Raw genomic sequence first — 18,087 nt, 5'->3', positions numbered from 1 at the left:
AGACATGAATTGTAGAGTAGTACTTGTTGTCCAGAATAAAATTACCTTGGCAAAATATTTATGTCATGCCATCGTTTTGTTTTATCCTTGTATAGGCGGGCATTCTCATATGCGTGTGCTCTAAATTCATCCATTTCGTTTAGTTCCAAGAGTCTTCTTTGTCCAGCAAGCTGAGCATCCATGTTTAACTTTTTGATGGCCCAATAAGCTTTATGTTCGAGTTCAACAGGCAGATGACATTCTTTTCCATAGACCAGTTTGAACGGTGACATTCCCAATTATGTATTGAATGCTGTGCGATAGACCCATAGTGCTTCATCTAGCTTCGGCGACCAGTCCTTTCGACTCGGGTTGACCACTTTCTCAAGGATCTGTTTAATTTCCCGGTTAGACACTTTGGTGTTGGGACCGTTGGCACACCCCATGGCGCAGCGGAAACAAAACTTGACGGTCTCACCATCGATCCAAGTACGTAAAACCGAAATCGAGAGGAAGGGATGCGAATACTTAGAGCGGGTTCCTTGAAAAATAGCAAGAACAATAGTGAATACTGGTGGTGTAGATCAGTTCAAATTATAAGCCTCCAGGAAATCACGTCTCGGCCTTTACTCAGTTCACCCGATTGAGAGAAATATTTGTTTTCCCAAAACTGTTTTTGAGAGAAAACGACTAAAGGTTTTTGTGTGTGTGTTAAAAATGGCTGCTAGACGTAACACACCCTTTTATATCCATTACCCTAACATCTTAGGGGTTTTAAAGTTATTTCGAATTAATAAATAAAATATTATTTAATTAATTCAATTAAATATACATTAAAGACTTATAATCTGAATTATAATCTTTAATGTTTATTTAAAAAATTTATTTAATTATTTCGAATTATATATATACCAATTAAAAGAGTTGTAATCTAAATTACATTCTTTTAATGTCTACTTACTATATTCGGGATAATTAAAAATCATTTGTATATCAAATATACATATCTTAACTCTAGATATATTTTAGTAACATACAACAAATTGTACAATTTTTGCTCATTTCAATCCTAGGGTGTAACCCTGTAGGTTCTTGTAACGTTACTAGTAATTATTAGAACAATTCTAATATTACATACAATGAGTGACATCTAGCAATATATCATTGAAACCTAAGTTACAAGAAATTATGATTCGACATATCATCTTCGTGATTAACTCTTTTATGTAGTACATCCTTTTGTCCTTTATATCTAGAATAGGCACAAGTCTTAGAATAGTCATACTTGTATAGCCCATATATTGTTTCTTGATATCTAGAGTAGACTATAATTAACGAATAATTTATGATATCACATATCAACATATTCGAGCATGGCCATGCATTTCTAGTCTCACTCAATCAAGTGTAACCAGTTACGGAGCATGTTTAACTGTATCAAAACATACAATGATATATGTTGGGATGACATTGATGTCAAAGTCTGAGGATCATACATATAGTAATCACCATGAGAAATGTTATGACCGTTACATAATAATCCAAGACATATGCTCATGATGGGTCAATCCAATACATTGTTCTCTAACAATATAATCATGTATCAATTCTGACATCTTTATGTCAATGACAACTCCTTGTCATCAATCAATAACATGTTAGTCTTAAGCGTATTATTATTGTCCATGCCCATAATAATACTTGACTATGGATCTTTTAATAATGTTATTATATGTACTTTATTATCTTTCAGTTTATGTTAAACACAGACACATAACTGAAAATAATAGTGGCAATGCCTTTATTCAATAAAATTTGTAAATAAATATATTATTACAATCATCATATGATTGGTCTTTGGGCATACTCTAACATTCAACTTGTCCATTCATTTGAGGGTGATACACCATAGCAATCCTATGTCGTACTCCATATCGCTTCAGTGCCTTGGCAATCAGTTTATTGTCAAAATGTGTGCCTTCATCGCTAATGATAGCTCGTGGTGTTCCAAATCGGGTGAATATATTTTTGTGCAAAAATTTTAACACCGTCTTAGAATCATTTTTAGGTGTTGCAATGGCCTCAACCCACTTTGATACATAATCCACTGCTAAGAGAATGTACAAATCTCCAAAAGATGTGGGAAAAGGTCCCATGAAGTCTATTCCCCATACGTCGAAGAGTTCAATTTCCAGAATATTTTTCCATGGCATCTCATGCCATTTCGATATGTTTCCTGTTTGTTGGTATCTATCACATGACTTATAGAATTCATGCGCATCTTTGAACAAGGTTGGCCAATAAAATCCAGACTGAAGCACTTTCGCTGCTGTTCTCATTCCACCAAAGTGCCCTCCATATGGTGACAAGTTGCATTGGTGTAGAATATCTTTTTGTTCTTCTTCTAGAATGAATCTTCGGATTATTTGGTCTCTGCATTGCTTGAATAGGAATGGTTCATCCCAGTAGTAATGTCGCACATCATGTTGAAACTTCTTTCTACCCTGGCTAGATAAATCAGGAGGAACAATACCACTAAAAAGAAAGTTTTAACTATGCCAGCATATCACAGCGCGGTCATGACAAATAATATTTTCACATCAGGGAAATCCTCTTTAATTTCTGTTATGTCAGGACAATCAGGTTTGTTATCTAGCCTAGACAAATGGTCTGCCACTTGATTCTCTATACCTTTTCTATCCTTAATCTCTAAATCGAACTCTTGTAGTAATAATATCCATTGAATTAGTCTAGGCTTTGCATCTTTTTTATTAATCATATATTTAATGGTAGAGTGATCTGTATGCATAATTACCTTAGTGCCTATTAAGTATGGCCTAAACTTATCGAATGTAAATACTACTGCTAAGAGTTCTTTTTCAGTATTGGTATAGTTTGCTTGTGCATCATTAAGAGTACGACTCGCATAGTATATAACATGAAAGATTTTACTTTTTCGTTGCCCTAGCACTGCTCCGACTACATAGTCACTTGCATCGCACATGAGCTCGAAAGGTTCGTTCTAATCTGGTGGGATAACGATTGGTGTTGCCGTAAGCTTTTTCCTCAAATCTGTGAAGGCATTCAAACAATCATTAGTAAATTCAAATGGATGATTTTTTTGAATCAAAAGACATATGGGTTTAGAGATTTGAGAAAAATCTTTTATGAACCGCCTGTAGAAGCCTGAATGTCCAAGGAAACTGCGTACAACTCTCACATTGGTGGGTGGGGGGAAGGTTTGCAATTACGTCCACCTTGGCTTTGTCGACTTCAATACCTCGGTATGAAATTTTGTGACCCAACACTATTCCCTCGGTTACCATAAAATGGCATTTCTCCCAATTCAGCACCAGGTTGGCTTCTTCACATCATTTCAGTACCTCGGATAGATTACCGAGACATCGGTCAAAATCATCTCCCGAAACGGAGAAGTCATCCATAAATATTTCCGTACATTCTTCCACCATATCTGGAAAGATTGCCATCATGCATTTTTAGAATGTAGTTGGAGCATTACACAGTCCAAATGGCATTCATCTAAATGTATAGGTACCATACGGGCATGTGAAAGTGGTTTTCTCTTGATCCTCCGGTACTATGGCTATTTGGTTATACCCTGAGTATCCATCGAGGAAGTAGTAAAATGCTTTTCCCGTTAACCTATCAAGCATTTGGTCAATGAAAGGGAGGGGAAAATGATTTTTCTTTGTGGCTTTGTTGAGCTTCCTATAATCCATGTATATGCGCCAGCTCGTGACTGTTCTTATGGTCAGGAGTTCATCATGTTCACCTTTAATCACGTTCACACCACCCTTATTTGGCACACACTACACTGAGCTGACCCATGAACTATCAGATATAGGATATATTACTCCCGCGTCCAACCATTTTATAATTTCTTTCATGACTACCTTCTTCATGATTGGATTGAGCCTTCTTTGAGATTCCACCGAAGTGCTATGGTTATCTTCGAGGTTGATTTTATGCATACATATGGTCAGACTGATTCCCTTCAAGTTTGCCATTGTCCATCCTAGAGCTTTTATGTTCTGTGACAAAACATTCAATAAACTATTCTCATGTTCGGAGGTTAGGTTGGCAGAAATTATTACTAGTAGAGTTTCATCAACTCCTAGATAAGCATATTTTAAATGTGATGGCAAAGTTTTAAGTTCCATTTTCAGTGCATGTTGCAAGGATGAATCTTGAGACTTAACTTCATCATAATCTAAGGGTTTGAATTTTTATACCTGATATATTATGAAGAAGTCTCGATTGATCCTTTTTGTTTCCTCCGTGTCGTGCATTGGTATCGTTTTCAGGGCGCTTATTGTTCAGAATTTCGTCGTCTTGGCCATGATTCTCTGAATCATCTTCAGAGCATAATTCGCTTGGGCCAAATGTGTCTTGTTCGTGCATCTCGGTTGTAGGGTCATGATACAAAGTACTATATTCATTGAGTCTTAGAGATTCACCTCATCCAAGGATTATCTTCTCCTCTACTTGTCTAATGCATTGGCACTCTTATGAATCGTCCACATATTTCATGGAGTTGAAAACGTTGATGGTGACGCTTTGGTCTCCTACTCGCATTGTGAACTCTCTCTTTTCACAATCTATTAGGATTCTCCCAGTGACTAAGAAGGGTCATCCTAGAATGATTGTTGCGTTTTCATCGACTTTGCAATCCAAGATGAGAAAATCAACTGGAAATACTAATTTATCCACCTTCACTATGACGTCCTCTATTTTGCCCTCTAGCAGCACATATGACCGATCGACTAGCTATAAGATGACTGAGGTTGGACATGCGTGATACTCGTCTAGTTTCATAAATATGGACTTTGGTATCAAGTTTACACTTGATCCCAAATCAACAAGAGCTCGTCCTATGAAGTCATTACCAATTGAGCATGGTATTATAAAGCTACCAGGGTCTTTTTGTTTTGGTGGGAGTTTTCTTACTGCCGAATAGATTTCTGTTGCCATGGCAACACGTTCTACCTTTTGTTTCTTTGTAACAATGTCCTTAAGAAACTTGGCATAAGAAGGAATTTGCTCGATGGCTTCTAGCAAGGGTACATTGATACACAACAGGTCCAGAACATCAACGAATTTCTTGAACTAGATGTCATCATCATGCTTCTTCAATCGTTGAGGGAATGGTGGTGAAGGTCTCACATTGTCTGCTGTTGTTACTGAAGAATCTCTGGCATTGACCATGAATTTCTCGTTGTTTGAGTGATGCCTTTCTGCACCTTCAGTTCTTTCCTTGTTTTTAGGCGCTTCCTCTCGTTCAACATTTTCAGCTCTATCCTCTGGTTGTGTTATGCCATGGCGAGGACTGTTCAGGTGTTCTCCCCCAAAGTTATCATCTTGGTTGATTTGTTTTCAACTCCTTAGTGTAAGTACATTGCATTGCTCCTTCCCATGATGTTTAGTGATTTCAGTATCACTAGGGAGATTTCCTTGTGGGCGAGAATTTAATGCCGTAGTAATTTATCCCACTTGATTCTCCAATGCTCTTAGAGATGAACTATGGCTCTGCAAAAGTGTTGCTTGGCTTTGTAACAAGTTTTCTTGATTTTTAATTGTTGTAGAATGTTCGTGCTTCAAGGTCTTTGTGGAGGCCATGCAATCTTTCATCGAAGCCATAAATTCCTACAATGATAACTCCAAGGAATTAGTATTGGAATTAGTATTAGAAGAAGAAGCTATACCTTTATTGTTTTGCCAGGGCTATTGATGATGTTGATTCTGAAAGTGTTGATGGTCAGAGTAGTTTTGTTGTGGCCTGTACTTTGCTACTTGATTGTGATGTTTCCTTGATTACTCCATGAAAAATTTGGAAGCTGTCTCCAACCAGGATTGTACGTGTTTGAATAGGGGTTATTATTACTCCGATTGTAGTTGCTCAAAAAATTGGTTGACTCATGGTTTTCTGGGCATTCACTCTCATGTTGGTTGCCATGACAAAATATGCATGCGTTATTGGTCACCTTGACTTATCTTACCTTATTAGGACGTTGCAAATTTTTAACATATTGGTTATGACAGAAAGTTGAGCAGCTACCGAATCCTTACCCTCTAATTCATATGCTCCAGATGCTTTTCTATCGGTTCCAAATCTTGTATTTGGAAATTGATAATCATTATTTTCTATCCTGTCGAGGATGTCAAAAGCTTCCTAGGGTGATTTATCTAGTAAGGTGCCATTTGCTGAGGCATCTAGCATCATTCGAGTTGGTGCATTGACTCCATTATAAAACATCACCACTTGCGTATAATCGTGAAAGCCATGGTTAACACATTTACGAAGTAGACTTTTGTACCTATCCCAATATTCGTATATTGATTCATCATCTCCTTGGTGAAAACTCACAATGTCATTGCAAAGCTATGTATTCATATTGGGCAGATTTTATCAGAGTAGGAAACTCTTGCATAAATCTGCCCATGACTCCATTGATTCGGAATGAACTCTGCTGAGCCAGGCTCTTGCTCTATCGCATAGGGAGTAAGGGAAAAGTTTTAATTTAAGAATGTCTTTATGTACTCCTTGTTGCCGAAATGAGTCGTATACTTCAAGGAAAGCAAGAACATGTTGCCTAGCATCCTCATTGGGTGAACCACCAAATTATCCAATATAGTTTAGCATGTTAAACATCACTGGTTTGAGTTCAAAATGAGTGGCTTGTATTTCAGGTGCCACTATGCCTGGATTGAGATCATCGAGAATCGGGTTCAAATGATCTCGTATATCTCTTGGCCTTGCAACTTGAAGATTGATAGCTGGATCAGGTCCTAAATCTCCAATGTTATCATACATTTGAATTTGGTTTAATTGTTCTCCGGTTCTTTGGGCACGCAACCTTTGTCTAAGTGATTGCTCAATTTTAGGGTTGAATGGTTCCAAAGGCTTACCAGCAGATCTCAGGGTCATGCAAAAACCTACAAAAGAAAATAATAAACTACGTTAGACTAAATAAATATAAGGTGACACAAAAGAACTTATTATGGCTAAAAGTTTCATCAGTTGCCAATCCTCGACAACGACGCCAAAAACTTGATTGCTTGTAAATATATATGTTAAGGCAAGCAAATCTGTGCAAGTATACACAATCGATTCAAGTAATATAGGGTAAGTGAGTATCGTCTCCACAAGGATTGGATTGGAAATATATTTTCACCATAACTAGAACTAGTGGCACAAACTAATTCCTACTAATTGTCAGCTTCATAACTAATATTAATAAAACGAAAAAGTGATTTAATGATTACAGAAAAGTTTGCTCTAGGCAAAATAAGAATGCGGAATGCTAGAATAAAATAAAACAAGACAAGTGTTGATTTAAATATAATGCAAACAACCTCACATATTCAGACATATCACAGAGCACTTATGCTAAACCTTTGTATTGTCAACAATTATTTTTATGTCTAGAATGAATTATTATGACTTGCTAAACATGCCCGACAAGATTACTAGGTATTCTTAGACGGTTGCTATGGCAATACTCCTTAGCGTTAACTACAACCCTTGGTTTGTTAAACTGTTGTTGTAGCAATACCTCTTGGCGTAGACGGTTGCTATGGCAATACTCCTCAGCGTTAACTACAACCCTTGGTTTATTAAACTGTTGTTGTAGCAATACCTCTTGGCGTGAACTATAGGCCTTGTCTATCCTACTCTAGCGTCTATCCCTTTTAGTTGATTGAAACTCACTCCTTATCTCTAAGGTAACAAGTTATAACTTCACCATCCCAGATTTATTCCATTGCTCATATGGATCTATCTTAATTCTCTCGAATATAAGAATCACTATCTAGACAAAAGACTATCTCTAAATGCTCTTATATTGCTAAGACATATTTTACCAAAACCCCAGGTGATCTCTCAATGCTCTTTCATCGTAAGGTAAAATATTTAAACAATGAGAAAAACAGTCATAAGCAAAACATAATCCATCATTCATAAAACATAAGAATATTGTTCAGGCAAAACAAAGTTTAACACCAAGTAAGACAATCATGGTGCTATAAAAGATCATCCAAGATTCAACGTTTAATACAACCACAAATAAATAAAGAGTTAAGAACAAAGGAAGAACGACTCCCAAAATTGGGGGCTCTGTCGCGATGATTCTGATCAGCACCACGCCTGTCTTGGTGATCAGCCTCTCTCGAGACCTTATCACCGCTTTGCTAAAGTCTAGTTATGGAGGACACCAAGGAAGGTTGGTATGTTGACGGTGGGAAAACACTGCAGTTGCTTGCTCACGCCTTGGATAAAGCTCTTCTCTTTTATTCATTGCCTCATTTTCTTTGGTGGCTACGACTGGTTATTTATAAGGAAAGATCTCATAGGGATTTACATACTTTTGGAGTGTCCTTAAATAACTGTTATTAAATACCAAGACTTAAAAAGGAAAGGCGACTGTCAGAATAATTAAAGCTTGCTTGCACGTGAAGTAGGTCATCCAGTTGGCGTGTGTCATAGGCTGTTTTCATCACACCTGCTTCAGTCTTCTTTAGATAAACCTTGTCTCAGCGAGATAAATATGCTCTTCATGTTCTTATCTGTTCCATTGGCCTTTGCAAATTTACGTTGTCACGACTAAAATATTCTTCCTCTGTAAGTTTCCTGCACAAACACAATCCAAACAACCCTTTCTCCTCAACAGCATCAGTCAAACCAAATAAATCTTGCCGAAGCAAAAATTATCCACCACAAGCTAACATAACCTATATGCAACTAAATGCAACCAAAATATTGTGCATACTTTGTTTAGACGAGCAATAACTTAAGTGAAAAGACTGAAAATTAAGTCTTTTTACGGAGTTATCACCAAAGGAGTTAAGAAGTTTGGGAGCTAATGAGTTTAGGGGAGAGAAAAGTGAAGGTCCGATGAACGCGGACTTATGGTTGAATGATGTTAATGTATGTTAGTAAGTTTGCAGTGTTCGGATCATGAAAAATTGGACAGAGCGGTATCATTCCTTCGAGAATTGGCTCGAGTATAGTGGACACAAACACGACAATGTATGCGTCTCCCAAGCAAGTGATCTGGCAGTTCTTCTAAGAGGAGTTCAAGAACAAGTATATAGGGGAACAATTTATGAGATCCATGCTGTTGAAATTTATTAACTTGAAGCAAGGTGATTGAGCAGTACACGAGTATGAGGCTGAATACAACAAACTTATCCGATATGCTACCGAGGTAGTTCCTAATGAAAAAGCTCATCAGGATTGGTGTATTAAGGGTCTGAGGCCTAAGCTAAAAGAGATGATGTTGGCATTAAATTTGTCTAGTCTACAAGAAGTGATAAATAGAGCGAAGGAGATTGAAAGAGCTCAGAAGGATACTCTAGTTGCGGAGCAGAGTATGCAGACGAGAAAGAGGATTGGGACGTCTTCATCTATATAATATGCAAAAAGGGGTAAGGGCTCAGGTTCTTGATTCACTGACAGAACTGATTATTCTATAGCTTCACGGAAAACTAAGCAGTCCTATTCCTATACTGCTAGCTCGAGTAGAGCTCATGGAGAGAAACCTCTATGTTAGACGTGTGGCAAGTCACACGGGGGAGTATGTAGGCTACTTTTCGGTGCTTGTTTCCATTATGGTGAATCTGGTCACTTTGCTCAGAATTTTCCGAAGAAATCAGGAAATAGATCAGCATAATCAGAGAGATCAGTCGCCGCACCAAGTAGAAGTAGAGGAAGACTAGGTGGTCAAAATGAGTCTAGCCAAAGACAAAAAACTCGGGGTGTGGCCCGAGTTTATAATATAAAGACCAGTGAAGATAGGGATGATACGAAGATTATAACAGGTACATTCCACTTTTTCGATAAACCTATTTTTGTTCTAGTTGACCCAGGTTCTACACATTCATATATTAGTACCGAGTTGATTAGAAATAGAGGAATTCCTTTAGAACCAATTTCTAGTGAAATGATAGCTATAAATCCTATGGGTCAAAGTGCAAGGATGGCAAGGGTGTGTAGAAAATGTCCAATTAAGATTCAAGGGGTAGTTTCTTGGCAAACTTGATGGAGCTGCCCTTTGATGACTTTGAAATCATTTTGGGCATGGATTGGTTGTCTCCACATCATGGATAGGTAGATTGTCGCCAGAAACGATTATTCTTAAAGGATGCGGAAGGTTCCAAAATTGTGGTGATAGGTGAGAAAGTGAAATCCCTGTCCAATGTGATATCAACTATGACCGCAAAGAAAATGATGTCAAAAGGATGCGTTTATTTTTCTAGCTAATATGATAGACACTCGAGTGCCGTAAGTGCAATTACATGATATCCCCATAGTTAGGGAATTTCTAGAAGTTTTCCTAAAGAGTTACCGGGATCGTGAAGTTGAATTTAGAATTGAGGTTTATCTGGGTACTGAACCTATTTCTATGGCTCTGTATCGGATGGCTCCAACAGAGTTAAGGGAATTAATGGCTCAGTTGCAAGAACTACTCGACAAAGGATTTATCAGATCCAGTGTTTCCCTTTGGGGAGCACATATTTCTATGAATTTATAGTAATGCCGTTCGGATTGATAAATGCTCCTGCAACGTTTATGGATTTAATGAACAAATTATTTCAATCGTATTTGGATCAATTTGTGGTAGTGTTTATAGATGATATCCTGGTATATTCAAAGTCAAAGGAGGATCATGATGCTCATCTTCGAGTGGTCCTTCAGATACTTCGTGATAAGAAGTTGTACGCTAAATTTTCCAAATACGAATATTGGTTATATGAGATTGCTTTCCTTGGTCACATAATGTCGTAGAGGGCATTAGAGTAGATCCTAAAAAGATTCAAGCCATAGTAGATTGGCAATCCTCAAAGAATTTTATGGAAGTTCAGAGTTTCTTGGGACTTGGTGGTTGTTTTAGGCGATTTGTGAAGAACTTTTCAATGTTAGCTCTGCCGCTAACTAAGCTGTTACGAAAAGATGTGCCTTTTTTTTGGACAAAAAAGTGCTAAGATTTGAAATGCTGAAGATAATTGTAACTGAGGCTCCAGTGCTCGTGCAACATGAGTCGGGTAAAGAATATGTCATTTTCAGTGATGCATCCCATAATAGGTTAGGATGTGTGTTGATGAAAGAAGGTAAAGTTATGGCTTATGCCTCAAGACAATTAAAGAATCATGAGAGAAATTACCCGACGCATGATTTAGGATTGGCCGCAGTGGTGTTTGCTTTAAAAATCTGGCACCATTATTTGTACGGTGAGCGTTGCCATGTTTACACATATCATAAAAGTTTAAAGTATTTGTTGACTCAAAAAGAGTTGAACTTAAGGCAAAGAAGATGGATTGAGATCTTGAAAGATTATGATTTGGTTATTGATTATCATCCGGGAAAGGCTAATGTGGTAGCGGATGCACTCAGTCGAAAGAATTTTGTAGCTTTAAGAGCTTTAGACCCACGTATATATTTGAAAGAAGATAGTGCTTTTATTGCTGAATTAAAGTTAAAACCTATGTTTTTGGATCGTGTTAAAGAGTTATAAGTTCGAGATAAGAAATGTTTGATGAGATTGGCGTAAGTTGAAAAAGAAGAGATCAAAGATTTTGAAATAAGGGATAATGGATGTTTATATTATCGTGCGAGGCTTTGCATTCCCGATGATGATGATTTGAGGAAGGATATTCTTTGCGGAGCCCATTATAGCCCTTTGACTTTGCACCCAGGCGGGAATAAGATGTATCAAGACTTGAAGAGTCATTATTGGTAGCCTGGCATTAAAAGAACATCAGGAGTCATCCGAGATACAACAGTCTATATCTATTCCTGAATGGAAGTGGGAACGAGTCACAATGGACTTTATTTTTGGTCTACCATTATCACCAGGAAAAAAGGACTCGATATGGGTAATAGTGGACAAATTGACTAAAACAACTTATTTTATTCCGGTTTGAGTAGACTACCCGATGAATAAGTTTACAGAGTTGTATATAAAAGAGACAGTTAGATTGCATGGAGTGTCGATATCAATAGTGTCGGATCGAGACCCAAGATTTACTTCAATATTATGGAAGTCTTTGCATGAGTCATTAGGTACTTGATTAAACTTCAGTACAAATTTTCATCCGCAAATAGATGGGAAATCAGAATGAACTATTTAGATATTGGAAGATATGTTAAGGGCATGTGTGATTGAGTTTAAAGGATCAAGGGATAAGTATTTGCCTTTAACGGAATTCACGTATAATAATATTTATCAATCAAGTATTAAGATGACTTCATATGATGCTCAGTGTAGGAGAAAATGCAGAACACCATTAAATTGGTTTGAACTGAAACATCGAGACCTGGTGGGGCCGGATTTGATGAAAAATATGAAGGATAAAGTGAAAATTGTCCAAAGCAATCTAAAGATAGCCTTAGATCGACATAAGTCCTATTCATATTTGAAAAGAAAAGAAATAGAATACCAAGAGGGAGACAATATTTTTTTTTAAAAGTATCGCATTGGAAGAAGGTATTACGTTTTGGGTGAAAAGGAAAGCTGAGTCCGAAGTTCATTAGACCTTATGAAATATTAAAAAGAGTTGGACCCGTAGCTTATCAGTTAGATTTGCCTCTGAATATGAACAAAATCCATAATGTTTTTGATGTATCGATGCTTAGGAGGTACATATCACATCCATCTCATGTTATCATGCCAGAAGAAATAGAAATCAGATCAAATTTAACTTATGAGGAGGAACCAATGCGAATATTGGCTAAGGAAACCAAGGAATTGTGTAACAAAAGGATTCCATTGGTTAAAGTGCTTTGGTAGAACCATAAGGCTGAAGAGGCTACCTGAGAAAGAGAGGAGGATATGAAAAAGCAGTTTCCACATCTCTTTGCTACACAAACTTCTTTGACAAATTTTTTTAGGGGGAGAATTGTAATGCCCCAAATATTGAATTAAGGACTTATTAAAAAGATTTAAAAATTGGAGGATTTATTTGATTAAATGATAAAAGATGAGAATGATTAGGATTAATGGTTTAGACTAAATTGTGACAATGGATTATTAAGAGGGCATTTTAGTCCTTTAAATAAAAGAGAAATTAAAGTGTATTTTAAATTGGTATTAAAGATAAGGGGAAAAGGGAATTAGGTTGCCAAAAAGTCTTATTACTTTTTCTTCATCTTTCCCCCGTAGAAAAGCTCCTCCATAGCTCAAAGGTGAGTTTTCAATTTACTAGTTTATTCCTTCTTTTTTGGTTATTTATTGAAGCCTTGTATATGATGGAAGCTTAAGGAAGGTGTAGAAGAGATTAAAATAAAGAGATAAGGGAAATAAAGGAGATTTTAGAAAATGGGTTTTATAATGATATGTTATTGTATTGGTATTTATTGATGATTATTAGTAGTTTTGACTTTTCAAAGTAGTAAATAAGAGATTAGGAACCTTGGATGAGCTTAAAAACAAGTTAGAAATTTTGGTGTGATTCTTAGAATCCAATGATCTTGAGGGGTATTAGATATTTTAAGTATTAAAATGAAGGAATGTTAGTATGGATTGTAAAACAAGAGTTTGATAGTATTGTATGGTGTAAATATAACTAAATTTGACCCCATTTATGTAATAATCGGGTTGAAAACTGGAAAATCTGGGCAAGGATATCGATACTGATAGAACAATACCGATACTATAGGCTAAAATGGGATGAATTAGCTGAGTAGTATTGATACTAATTCAATTAGTATCGATACCGAAGAGGTAGTATCGATACCATGGTAAGGGTATCGATACCAGGTAACATCGAATCTAAAATTGGTTTCGATACTGGAAGGGGGTATCGGTACCATAGTATGGTAGTATCGATACCATGGTAAGGGTATCGATACCAGGTAACATCGAATCTAAAATTAGTATCGATACCAGAAGGGGGTATCAGCACCATAGTATAGTAGTATCGATACCATGGTAGGGGTATCGATATTGAAGAGCCAAAAATTTTAAGATAGGCTGATATTGTTGTAGAAATGTTAATAATAGGTACTTTTGATTAATGTTTAAGTTATAATTGTTAGGGAAATGTATTTAATGAATATGGGATAGATCGAAATCAAGCTCCCGAGTCGAGTAAAGCAAAAGGAAAAAGCCAAGTCCCGGTGTAATCATCTTTCCATTTTGGATATCTAAGCAAGGTGAGCTAGGTGAGTGCATTTAGTTATGTACATACATGCTATAATAGTCACAGTTATTGGGAACTTTGTGTGCAAAAATGTTAAGAAATTCATACAAATTGTATGAATTTCCACATTGGGCACTTTGTGTGCAAAACTGTTAAGAAATTCATATTAAGTGTATGAATTTCCGTGTTGGACACTTTGTGTGCAAAAATGTTAAGAAATTCATACTAAGTGTATGAATTTCCGTATTGGGCACTTTGTGTGCAAAAATGTTAAGAAATTTATACTAAGTGTATGAATTTCCGTACGGGGCACTTGATGTGCAAAAAGATAAGAAATTCATACTAAGTGTATGAATTTTCGTATTGGGCACTTTGTGTGCAAAAATGTTAAGAAATTCATACTAAGTGTATGAATTTTCGCATTGGGCACTTTATGTGCAAAAAGATAAGAAACTCATACTAAGTGTATGAATTTCTGTATGAGAAATATATGTGTATGAACATTAGAAATTATAATAAAGAAGTGGATTTTTTATTGGTAATGAGTATGCGAACCAAAGAGGTTTTAGTAATGGTTGAGAAATGATGGTAATAGCACTAGCAATGTAAATCATAGAATGTTTAATGAATTTAAAGAATCTCTTGAAATGTTAATTGAAATGATGGTAATACTTATGATTAAGTATGCCTCATTAAGTAATACTTAACGTTTGTTTTTTTCACGCATAGGTGGAATACCAACTGAGTAAGGAGATCAATAGACATCCAAGCCAGAATCACCTCATCAGTAACAATACGACTTACATGTATACTTTTGATGTATTTTAGTTGGCATGTAATAGGTTTAGAAAAAGAAATGCTCTGTAAAACTTTTGAATTAAACTTCTGTAAACTGGTGAAGTGATAAACATCTCTTTTTATTATTTATCTTTGTAAAGGAATATTTTATTATAAGTAAATTAAAATGTTTATAAATGAAACAAAATAGTACTGGTTTTTAATGAGGAGTTGTTTTAAAAAGTGATGTGATATCTGTAGCTCGTATACGGAAAAGTATACGGGAGATGGGTGTTACATGAGAGATCTACTACTATACCTCAGAGAGGTAGAGGGTGAGGCAGAGGAAGAGATCAATCTGAGTCGGCCACTCCACCTGAAATGCGATCGACTGCTCGGGTCTACAACCTTAAGACTAACAAGATCGTGATAATCAGGAGATCATTGCAGGTACTTTTCAGTTAGTTGATAAACCTGTTTTGGTTTTGATTGACCAAGGATCAACTCAGTCTTATATTAGTAGTAAATTGGTGAGAGAATTGAAAATACAATTAGAATCTATAAGTAATGATATGATCTTGACTAACCCATCAGGGCATAGTGCTCGGGTGAATCAATTGTGTCGAGGGTATCCCATAAGGATTCAGGGAATTGAATTCCCTCCTAATCTAATGGATTACCCTTTGACAAGTTTGAAGTTATTTTGGGAATGGATTGGTTGTATCGTTACCATACCAATGTTAATTATCGATTGAAGCGAGTAGTTTTGAGAAGTTCTGATGGATCAGAAGTAATTGTGGTCAGTGAAAGAATTAATCTATTAGCTAATGTGATATCGGTAATGTCGATGAAGAAGCTAATGTTACAAGGATGTCAAGCTTTCATCGCCAATATGATCGATACTTGAACCAAATAGATGAGATTGGAGGATATTCTAACAGTTCGAGAATTTCCAGCTGAGCTACCTGGATAACCTCCAGATAGAGAAGTTGAGTTTCAAATTGGGTTGTGCCTAGAACGAAACCAATTTCGATGGCTCTGTACAGAATTACCCAAAAAAACGAGTGAGTTAAAGGCTCAGTTGCAAGATCTATTGGATAAGGGATTCATATGACCTAGTGTGTCACCTTGGGGTGCACCAATACTATTTGTAAAGAAGAAAGATGGTTCTATGTGTCTCTGTATTGATTATCGATAGCTCAACAAGGTGACTACAAAGTATAAGTATTCTCTCCCCAGAATTAACGATTTATTTGATAAACTAAAGGGAACTTCAGTGTTCTCCAAGATTGATTTGACCTCTCGCTATCATCAGTTGAAGATACAAGAAAAAATATTCCAAAAGTACTTTTAGAACTCGGTATGGCCATTATGAATTTGTAGTAATGTCGTTTATGGATCTCATGAATGGAGTATTTCAACCGTACCTCTATTAGTTCACGGTAGTCTTCATAGACAATATTTTGGTGTATTCAAAGATAAATGAGGAGCTTGACGCCCATCTTCGAGTGATTCTTCAAACACTATGAGACAAGAAGCTTTATGCTAAGTTGTCTAAGTGTGAATTTTGGTTACCTGAAGTGGCATTTCTTGGACATGTGGTATCTGAAGAGGGGATTCGGGTGGATCCTCAGAAGATTAAAGCTATATTAGATTGGGAAGTTCCTAGAAATGTTTCTGAAGTACGAAGCTTCTTGGGATTTGCTGAATATTATCGAAGATTTGTTAAGGACTTTTCGATGATTTTCTATCTATTGATAAAGTCATTAAAGAAAGATGTGTCATTCATTTAGACGAATAAATACCGAGAGAGTTTTGCATCCCTAAATAAGGTATTAACAGAAGCTTCAGTGTTAGTGCAACCATAATCGGGCAAGGAATGTACAATTTGTAGTGACACTTCCCATAATGGTATGGGATGTGTTTTAATGCAAAATGGAAAAGTAGTAGCCTATGCTTCGAGACAACTTAAGCCACATGAAAAGAATTATCCGACTCATGATCTTGAGTTAGCAGCGGTGATATTTGCACTGAAAATTTAGAACCACTATTTATATGGTGAGCGTTGTTATATTTACACAGATAAAAAAAGATTAAAGTATTTGCTGACTCAAAAGGAGCTTATTCTAAGACAAAAGAGATAGATCGAGCCACTTAAAGACTATGATGTTATTATAGATTATTACCCCGGGAAAGATAACGTTATAGCTGATGCACTTAGTCGAAAGACTTTTTTATCTTTACGTATGTTAGATGCCCGTATTGCATTAAAGGACAATGGTGCTATGATGGCCAAATTAAAGCTAATACCTCTATTGTTGGAGCGAATGAAGGAGTAAAAAAATAAGGGATGATAAGTGTTTAGCAAGAATAGAACAAGTGGAAACAGTTGGAATCAAGGATTTTGAAGTGAAGTCAAATGGATGCTTATACTACAGAGACTGAGTTTGTGTTCTAAATAATGAGGAATTGAAAAGTGATATACTTTCTGAAGTACATTTTAGTCCGTTGACTATCCATCCAGGAGGAAACAAGATGTATCACGACTTAAAAGGGAGATATTGGTGGCCATGCATGAAAAGAGCTATTACAAGGTTTGTTACAAAGTGTCTAACCTGTCATCAAGTGAAAGCTGAACATCAAGTAACTTCAGGACTATTACAACCGATCTCTATTCCTCAATGGAAATGGGAAAGAGTTACGATGGATTTCGTAACTGGGTTACCTTTGACACTGAATAAAAAGGACTCAATTTGGGTAATTGTGGATCGTTTATTAAAGACCACACATTTTATTCCTGTTCGAACTATTTTTTTCAATGGATAAGTATGCAGAATTATACCTCAATGAGATAGTTTGACTTCATGAGGTACCAATTTCAATAGTATTTGACAGAGATTCAAAGTTCACTTCGAGGTTTTGAAAGTCTTTACATGAAGCCTTGGGTACCCGATTGAACTTTAGCAAAACTTTTCACCCACAGACAGATGGTCAATTTGAGTAAACTATTCAGGTTCTGAAAGATATGTTAAGGGCATATTTGATTGATTTCCATGGATAGTGGGAGAAGTATCTGCCGCTTGCAGAGTTTGCTTACAATAATAGTTATTAATCGAGTATCAAGATGGCGCCATACGAAGCTTTATATAGAAAGAAGTGTCGAACACCATTAAA

This window comes from Hibiscus syriacus, unplaced genomic scaffold (assembly GCF_006381635.1).
Source record: "Hibiscus syriacus cultivar Baekdansim isolate YM2019G1 unplaced genomic scaffold, ASM638163v2 tig00110904_pilon, whole genome shotgun sequence".
NCBI lineage: Eukaryota > Viridiplantae > Streptophyta > Magnoliopsida > Malvales > Malvaceae > Hibiscus > Hibiscus syriacus.
The sequence above is the reverse complement of the archived record's forward strand: the minus strand, read 5'-3'. Positions refer to the sequence as shown.